This window comes from Saimiri boliviensis, chromosome 1, assembly GCF_048565385.1.
Source record: "Saimiri boliviensis isolate mSaiBol1 chromosome 1, mSaiBol1.pri, whole genome shotgun sequence".
Lineage (NCBI taxonomy): Eukaryota > Metazoa > Chordata > Mammalia > Primates > Cebidae > Saimiri > Saimiri boliviensis.
The window spans coordinates 152,967,811-152,977,889 of record NC_133449.1 but is presented as its reverse complement, the minus strand read 5'-3'; positions in this window follow the sequence as shown (position 1 = coordinate 152,977,889).

The following is a 10,079-nucleotide window of genomic DNA, read 5'->3' as shown; positions in this document are numbered from 1 at the left end:
TATATTTTCCTGGAGAAGTTTCTATTCAAGTCATAGGCCCATTTTTGAAATTGGTTTATTCATTTTCTTATTAGCAACCCCATCTTAAGAGGGAACAGTGACAAAGCAGAGCACATTCAGACAAAGATGAAGAAGAAAGTAAAAGCGTTGTTAGAAACTAGAAGAGAGAACACCTGGAGGCAGAGAGAAACACAACTATTGTCTCCGAGTGCCTGAGGGCTGTCATGTGAAAGAGAGAACAAAAGCCTTCTATTTTACTCCGGGTGGGAAGAGGGATCAGAAGACAGAAGCCACAGGAGGCATATTTTTCCTTGCTTATAAAAATATGGTGTTTTTTTGTTTTTGTTTTTTTTACCAGTTAGAGTCACATAAAAATTAAATAGAAGATAGTGAGTTTCCAGTCACTGGAGGGATTCAAGAAAACCCGGCTACCTATTTGTCAAAGGTGTTGTAAAACAGACCAACACATGGGAAGAGAAATGGATCTACATTCATTTATTCATTCATTCATTCAGAGAATATTTGAAAGCATAGTGAGGCTGGGCACAGTGGCTCATGCCTGTAATGTCAGCACTTTGGGATGCCGAGGCAAGTGGATTGCATGAGGTTAGGAGTTCAAGACCAGACTGGCCAACACAGTGAAATTCTATCTCTACTAGAAATACAAAAATTAGCCAGGTCTGGTGGAGGGCACCTGTAATCCCAGCTACTCAGGAAGGCTGAGGCAGGAGAATCACCTGAACCCGGGAGGCAGAGGTTACAGTGAAATAAAATTGCACCACTCCACTCCAGACTCCGTGACACAGTGAGACTCCATCTCACATAAAAATAAAAAATAAAAAGAGAGAAAGAAAGAAGAAAGAAAGAAAGAGGAAAAGAAAAGAAAGCAAAACAAACAAAACAGTGCAGGCCAGATACTGCCAAGTGCTGGAAACAGAAAGGTCCTAACAAACCTCAGTCAGGTAAAAGTGTTCGAGAAACTCAGCCGTAAAACAGGAGCAGTAGCTACGGGTACCAGAAGTAGTGAAAAAGAGGGCACTGTCCTGGGGTTGATTCCAGTGGACGGAGAAAGACAGTAAAATTAGACCTAAGCACAGGGTTGAAAGACAAAGATACATAAAGCTGAGAGTTCCGAAAAGCATCATGGCAAGACCAGAGTGGCTAGGAATTGAGATGGCCGATATCAGCACTGTTTGAATGAGAGCCTCTGAACCACACTCTCACGGCATGGTCCTTTGACCCCTGCATCAGAATCCCACTGGGCAAGATGGAATTACAGGCCCCTGTCCAGCATCACAGAATCAGCATCCCTGACGGTCAGGCCCAGATATGTGCATTTTAGAGTGTCCCCGGATCATTCTTAGGCTCTATAAAGGCTGAGACCCGCAGGCCAGGAGACACATACTCAGCTTCTGAAACAGAGCAGAAATCCCCTAGGTTTGACATTCTGGTTTTCCGAGTGAACCGGAAGCATCCTCACTGGGAAGCTGTGCAGGTCCTGCCAGCAAACATCCATAAACACAGACTTTAACTCTCAACTTGCTAGGCCCAGAGGGTGACCAGCAGCAGCAGCAGCACCTGCTAATCATGGGGCACTTGCCCTGTGCCAAATACGGTGCCGTATTGTTTTACTGACGTTAACACATGTAATGATCACTTACGAGGAGGGTACCATTATTATTCCTAATTTATAGATGATGAAGCTGAGACTAAGAGAAACCGAGCAACTTGTCCTGGGCCACCCAGCTGGGCTATAGCAGCTTCATGTTCTAGGCCAGTGTGACTCTAAGAGCTGTGCCCTTTGCATAAGCCGACAGGTGGCAAAGGTTTTCAATAATAGTTAACAAAAGGGTGGTGGAGGTCGCAGCATCAGTTGATAATCAGTCTTTGGCTAATTAAAAAAACATGATTTATCCTGACATACCCAGGACATTATGGTGAAGCAAGGCTCTGCTGTCTTTTCTAATCATCTTGATCCCTAAGCAAAACGTAGTGTCAGCATTTGTAATGACATTCAGGCCTTTTTTTTCATCTCAGTGAAGAAGGATCTGACGATTAAGTTAGGGAGATTGAAATCCAAAGCTCATAGGAACAGATTAAAATGATGCAGAGACATCCTGAATCTGAAGGGGAAAATGATAGGACTGTGTTGGCGGAGCTGCTAAAGGGAGATAAGGCACCCACCTCACCTCAGAGGGAGGAGAGAAGGGGGAAGAAAGAAACAGAACAGAGGGAACAGGACAAACAAGGAGGAGAATGGGTGGAAGAGGGGGAACAAGAGCAAGGCCAGGGAGGAAGACGGTGAGACCAGGCTTCTCTAAAGGAGAGTGGGACTCAGGTTACTTCCTTTTTTCTTTCTTTCTCTCTCTTTTTTATGTCTTTTAGGATATGTTTTTTTTTAAACTGAGAGGTGGCAAAATTTCTAGTATAGTTTAATGTTTGAACCTGATCATTTCATCTCTGTGCTTGAATATATGACCTCATTTGGAGATCCGAGACTGAACTTGAGTCTCTTCAAAAGGTGAGACCTACCCAGGTGTGGTGGCTCATGCCTGTAATCCCAGCTCTTGGGGAGGCTGAGGCCAGAGGATCACTTGAGCCCAGAAGTTCGAGACAAGCCTGGGCAACATAGTAAAACTCTGTCTTTACAAAAAAAAAAAAAAAAAAACTTAGCCAGTCGTGGTGGCTTGTGCCTGTAGTCCCAGCTACTCAGGAGGCTGCAGTGGGAAGATCACACCACTGCACTCCAGCCTGGGTGACAGAGTGAGGCCCCGTCTCAAAACACAAACAATGTGAGATCCAGACTCATATAACTTTTTAGCTCCATGCTTTTCACTCTCCATCCATCTCCAGATTGGTGGCATTCAGAGAGGCTAAAGATGGAGAAGATGCTAATACAGGCATTAAGAAGAAATCTCTTATGCAGATAGCAAGGGTATGGGAGTCCTCAGTAAGGCTTTTCTTTTTCATGAAGAGCAGCCCCAAATCATTTTCTAACAAACAGCAGCCTACAAGCCAGGAGCTTGCATGGTGAATGCTGGCAGGAACTAGGGACTAGACATGTTCAGGATGACAGTTCCACCATCCCTTCTCTGCCAATCACATGTACAGTAAGAAGCACACAAGATGGCAACGATCAACTGGAAAGCCCATTTGCATAAGAAGATTAGAATGGGGCGACTAGCCCTCCTCGTGTGCTAGGTAAACATCATACCTGATCAAACCAACCTATGAGCCCTATGTAAATCAGACGCTGCCTCCTCAAACCAGACTAACATTCTGCACATTGGCCACCAGTGGGGCTTTTCCACTGGGGGACCCCTTTCTCTACAGAGGAAGCTGTTTCTCTTTCTCTTCTTCTCTACCTATTAAACCTCTGCTCCTAAACTCCTCCCGTGTGTCTGTGTTTTAGATTTTATTTTTCTGGTGCGCTACAACGAACCCCAGGGTACATGCCCCAGGCAAGGTACCCACTCCGGCATCATCTTACTAAGGTGATTAGATGGAAAATGGAGACAACCTAAAAGTCACAGCTGAATAGTTCTTTCTACCTTCCACATGTGCGTAATCATCAAGAGATCAAAAAAAGAGCTTTATATACCTGGAAGGGCCAGGGCACATGGGTTAAGGCCCTGGGCTGTGGAGGCACTTCTTAGAATCCCAGCAGACTAGCTGCTTTATCTGACTGTGCTTCCATTTCCTCATCTGTCAAACAGAGATAAAACTGACAACTACCTCAAAGAGTGAATGTCATGATTAAATTTAAAAGCATATTTAACGTTCTTAGGGCAGTGTCTGGCTTACCCTACATGCTCAAATAATATTAGTGATGATGATTGGCCCTGTTATGAATTCTAAGCACAAAGCCAGGGGCACATGTGAGCATCCCATAAAGATGATATGGATCCGTTGATTTGAGGAGGAATCAGGACACTTGATTCTAGTCCTGTCTCACTAACCATGGTGGGAACACAGTCCCTTTGCTTCTCTGTGCTTCCATTGCTCCTCTATGAAATGGGGATACCCTGTCCCTCTGACACAGAGCACCAGTGCTGGAAAATGCCTAAAAAAGTATGAAGCAGCATAGAAATATAAGATGGGATTTATTTCTGTTACTCTCACATCTTACTGTGATAAAGCCAACTATCTTCTGCCAAGCTAAAAAAGTTCTGCCATGGCTAAGAATTCTTACTCTAATTTGCCTTCACCACCTAGATCTAAATGTTTCAGCCCCTTCTTCCATTGACCCATGACACTTACAGCAAAGGTACAGATCCACAAGTTCAAGAAGAATGTATCTACATATATATGTAGAATTTCTGAACTTTTATCCCTTAACTCTTTTTGTTTCTCAGGCACATCAGAAATGATCCGAATATTTGGAATCATGAAAGGGATGATAAAGATAGAGATGGCTCTGTAGAATGTAAGCTGCCTAGGCTCGGGGACTGGGACTCTGTTGTTGATCACAATGCCCCAGGTCCCCACAGAACCCTTTGGCACATAGGAGACAACCAGTAACTTTGTGGTGGATGAGTGACTATGGCAGAAATCAAGACTACTCACCCCACACACATTCCCAGTTTCACCCACGCTAATGGATCCTAGGCAATGTGCATAGCCTAGAGAATGAATGATGATTGGTTGGTATAAATCATCTCAGCAATTGCATGCCCCTTTGCCAAGGTCTGGGTATGTGACCCAGTTTGGACAATCAAACATAGGAAAGTCTTCTAGTAATGTCTGTGAAAGATGTCCCTTTTGGATACAGCATCATATTACAGGAAAAGTCCCATCTGCCACCTGCTTCCTTTCTTCCTACTTGGCCACATTTTTTTTTTTTTTTTTTTTTTTTGGAGACAGGATCTTGCTCTGCTGCCCAGGCTGGAGTGCAGTGCTATAATCAGCTCAACACAGCCTCAAAATCCTGGGCTCAAGGAATCCTTCTGCCTTAGCCTCTTGATTAGCTAAGACAGCAGGTACATGCCACCACTCCCAGCTAATTAAAAAAAATTTTTTTTTTTGCAGAGATGGGGTCTTGCTGTATTGCCAGAGCTCACTCTTTCTACTTGGGATGCGTTTCTGTGAGGGCATATCAGAGCTGTGGCAGCCATCCTGCAACCATGAGGGAAGTGCCAACAAAGACACAGAGACCTGACTAATACCTCATTCTCATGAAGCTGCTGAACCAAACCTACAACAGGCAGCCATTCCCAGTGCTCCTGTAACTAGTCCAGACTCCAGTTATGTGAGATAATTCAGAGTCTTTACCAATTAAATCATTATTTTTTCATATTCTCTTACTTGCAGAAGAATACACTCTTACTGAGACAATGAATGAATGCTTGTTCCTTACAGAAGATCTCCCATTATATCTAAGTATAAAAATCCAGGTAATTGCCTTTTTACCAAGTTCCTTATTGTGCAGCAAAGATGATCACTTAACCAATCTCCCATGTTTTTCTTATAATCTTGGTTTCAAGACATCTTTCTGACACCTTCTGAAGAGATTCATAGTGCCACCCTGACCCTAGGACGTTTCTGCTCTGATTATCTTTTGTCTTTTCTTATTATCACTTTCCATAGACTAAATATTATATCTTGGTTTGTAATTACTTTAATGAGCCTCTTCCATAAGTAATTGATCATTATCTTTATGCTTCTGATCTTCTTGAGCAATTTTATTGATGATTTCTGTAGGCAAAACCACGTGGAGGTAATAGAAGCACATAAACTTAGGCCAAGCTTTGTTCTGATTAGTTAGAAACATTACTTTCTGGTGCAAAGCTACCCCCTCTTTAGGGCTGAAGTTTGCAAATGTTGCTGTATGTTCAAATCACTTGAAGTACTTTAAAAACTGACGTCCATGTCTCTCGTTATGAATCAAATCAGGACCTCGGATGGAAGCCAGGCATCAGTATGTATGTATGTATGTATTGACTGATTGATTGAGACGGAGTTTTCCTCTTGTCGCCCAGGCAGGAGTGCAATAGCATGATATCAGCTCACTGCAACCTCCACATCCCGGGTTCAAGCGATTTTTCTGCCTCAGCCTTCCCTGTAGCTGGGATTACAGATGCCCACCACCATATGTAGCTAATTTTTGTATTTTTAGTGGATACAGAGTTTCACCATGTTGGCCAGGCTGGTCTCGAACTCCTGACCTCAGGTGATCCACCTGCCTCGGCCTCACAAGGGGCTGGGATTACAGGCATGAGCCACTGTGCCTTCCCTAAATTTATTTTTAATTGATAATAATTGCATATATTTATGGGTACAAGGTGATGTTTTGATGTATGGAGCAGGCATCAGCATTTTTTAAGTTTCCCCATGTGATTTCAATGTGCAGCTGTATTTGAAAATCAATGCTTTCGACCAGGACTTCTCAAACTTTAATGTGCGCACAAGTGACTTAGAGATCCTAGATGTTACAAGGTGCATTCCGATTCGCAGGGTTTACGGTCGAGCCTGGGATTCTGGATTTCTAACATGCTCCCAAGTGATGACAAAACTGCCGGCCTGAACCCCACACTTTGAATAGTAAGAACCTACATATATAAAATGTCAATCTACTGGTAGCCTATTCTAACAGCAGATCTGAACAAACTAAATTCCATTTAGGTCCAACTGCAAAGTCACAGGAAAAGTGATCGCTGCAATAAAGTCAAGAGCAGGGGCTGTGAGTGAGAGAACTGAGGGAATGGTGGTTTTTGATCTCAGTTTATCGATTTAGGTTGACTAACCATCCCAGTGATGCCACCTTTGCAAAATTATAATGGAGAGAGAAATCTGACACAGTTGAGCCCATTTTGCATAGCTGACATATTTTGACCCCATCGTTTCTACAGTCCCTTTCTGCTCAGGAGTCATGGCCAGAGATCACAAGGTTTGTGACTTCTCCAGTTGCTCCTATAGATACCATCACTAATATAGAACCTAAGATCGGTTTTTTTGAAATATTTTTTCAGACTGATCCCACCCAGACTTGTGACTCATGACTCACCTGGTCCTGTGGCCCCACCCAGAGGTGGACTCAGCACACAGGGAACTTTTCCACACCCCTATGATTTCACCCCCAACTAATCAGCAGCACCCATTCCCTAGCCCCCTGCCCTCCAAACTGTCCATAAAAACCCTAACCTTCAAGCCTCTGGGGAGACTGATTCAAATAATAACTCTATTCCCCATGTGACTGGTCTCGTGTTCATTAAATTATTTCTCTACTGCAATGCTGTGGTCTCTTTGAACTGGTTTTGTCTTTGCAGAGGGCACAGGAGCAACCCACTGGGTGATTACACTAGTTTGACCAGGACTGAGGAGTTCCTGGTATGTGGGACTTTGAGTTTTTAAAACTAGGAAAGCCCAGAGAAAACTTAGACAGTTGGTCACCATAGTTAAAGTGCTCTTAGGAGAGCAACAGAGCAGCCAAGCTGTGCACGTTTTGCTTTCTGATTCCTCTTCCTGGGGGCAGCAGCTCACTATAAAGTCAGGGGTGTGCTAAGAGAGATGGCTTCTGGAAAGGAAATGCTGAATTGCATGGCTACACCAGTAAGAACTTAATGACATGACTCCAGAGGGGGAATAACAGGGCAGATTCTGTGAAAACCCCAGAATGTTAGCCACAGAGGAAGTCTAGAAAACACAGTTAGGGCTTTGCTCTAGTACTGGTTTACTGTGGGGCCTGGGCAACTCATGCCCCCTTACTAAGCCTCAGTTTTTTTGGCTGAAGAATGGGAGTTAAAGTGACAGATGTGTGTGGGTCTTTCCTATGCTCCCACCCCGTTATTTCACATACAATATGGATACTGCATATAACTGCACAACTGTACCTTCTCAGCACAAGCAGAGAGGAAATCCACCTTCTGTTTTGTGAGCAGCCATTTCCAGTGCTCCCCAAACTCCTTCTGGATAGCATTAGTATTCATCTTATTCAGGGAATACTTCCCTTCACTGTCCTTCGATGCTCAGAGAGCTGAGAACTCAGTGCTCTTTTTAAAGGCTGTAACACATTTACAAATCTAAATGAAACCCTATTTCCAGATCCAGCCTTTTGGTTCGAGTAGCTTCCTCCTTCTGCTCCCACCTCCACCTGAAGAGCCCACTTCTCAACTTCCTATTTTCTTTAAAGAGACAGAGAGGCTCCCCAGCCACCCACCTGGATTCCTGTTAACCTTTCATTAAGCCTGCTGACAGCTGGCTTTGGCTCTTCATGAGTTAGTTCAACACGTTCCCATTTAAATGTGTCCCACCTGGCTTCATTAAGGTTCCTGCCAGGTTCTCCCTTTGCAGCTTCCTCTGCAAACACAAATCAGATTCTGAGTAAATCATACGAGGACTAGGGAAGATTGAGCTTTCTAATCTATTGATATAGTTAGGTTGCTGTGAATCTGAGGACGCTGAAATCCATTTGAGTCCAGTGCAGGTCAGAGATAACAGAGCCATATGCGTGACATCTGGAATTGCAGCCCTCACTATGAATTACAGGTAGTAGTTAGAGTGTGGAGTCTTATCCTGGTTGAAAACCTAGCTCTGCCACAGGAGGTTGGTCAATATGACCTTGAGCAAGTTCCTTCACCTGCCTCTGCTTCTGTTTTGTTTGCTCCAAAGACAAAATAAAATACCTGCTTTGTTGAGCTGCTGTCAGGAATCAATGAGATAAATGCCTTGAAACAGTTAATTCAGTACCCAGAATACAGTAAGTGCTCAGTACAAATTGGTAGTATCTATTTTATTTGGCCTAGAAAGGCCATGGTGAAAGCTGAAGAATTAGGTTGCTTTAAATCGAGCTTGCATATGGCCCAGGATGGCTTTGAATGCAGCCCAACACGAATTGGTAAACTTTCTTAAAACATTATGAGATTTTTTTTGCAATTTTTTATTTTTAGCTCATTAGCTATCATTAGTGTTAGTGTATTTTATGTGTGACCCAAGACAATTCTTCTTCCAATGTGGTTCAGGGAAGTCAAAAGATTGGAAGCCCCCTGATTTAAATTGTGAGGTTTGATTGGGGATCCACCATATAATCATTAGCTGTAACAGCCACATACTGAATCAAGTTCCTTCCTTATGGAAATGGAAAAACAACATTGATGCCATTCTATTGCATTACTTTTTTTTTGAGACAAAGTCTTAATCCATTTCCCAGGCTGGAGGGCAGTGGCTCGATCTCAGCTCCCGGCAACCTCCTCCTCCCAGGTTCAAGCGATTCTCCTGCCTCAGGCTCTTGAGTAGCTGGAATTACAGGCGCCCACTGCCAGGCTCAGCTAATTTTTGTATTTTTAGTAGAGACAGGGTTTCGCCATGTTGGCCAGGATGGTCTTGAACTCCTGGCCTCAAGTGATGCGTCGCCTCAGCCTCTGGAAGTGCTGGGATTACAGTTGAGAGCCACCTCACCCGGCCTATTCTATTGCATTTCCCATGTGTGTTTGTCTCATTCAGATTCGAAGCTCCTTAAAAAAAGCAATTCTCTCTCCTGGGCCCTACATACAATGGATGACAAAGAGTTATTTATAGATGCTAACAATTCATCCTGATGACACAAAGAGGGAATGAGAGGAACAACCGTATCCACAGCCTTCTCTGATCAAGGAGTCTTGGTAAAAGAAATATGTATTTTGGCCGGGCGCGGTGGCTCACGCCTGTAATCCCAGCACTTTGGGAGGCCGAGGCGGGTGGATCACGAGGTCAAGAGATCATGACCATCCTAGTCAACATGGTGAAACCCCGTCTCTACTAAAAAAAAAAAAAAAATACAAAAAAACTAGCTGGATATGGTGGCACGTGCCTGTAATCCCAGCTACTCAGGAGGCTGAGGCAGGAGAATTGCCTGAACCCAGGAGGCGGAGGTTGCGGTGAGCCGAGATCGAGCCATTGCACTCCAGCCTGGGTAATAAGAGTGAAACTCTGTCTCAAAAAAAAAAAAAAATTATATATTTTAACTCATCTTTTACTAAAACCTACCCCCTACTCCCAGTCTCAAACTGGCTACCTTGTTTTATTCCATAGCCATGCTTTGCTTGCCCAGGAAATTATTTTAACTAATTTTAAATTTTAATGCCCTTCAGTGGACATACACACAC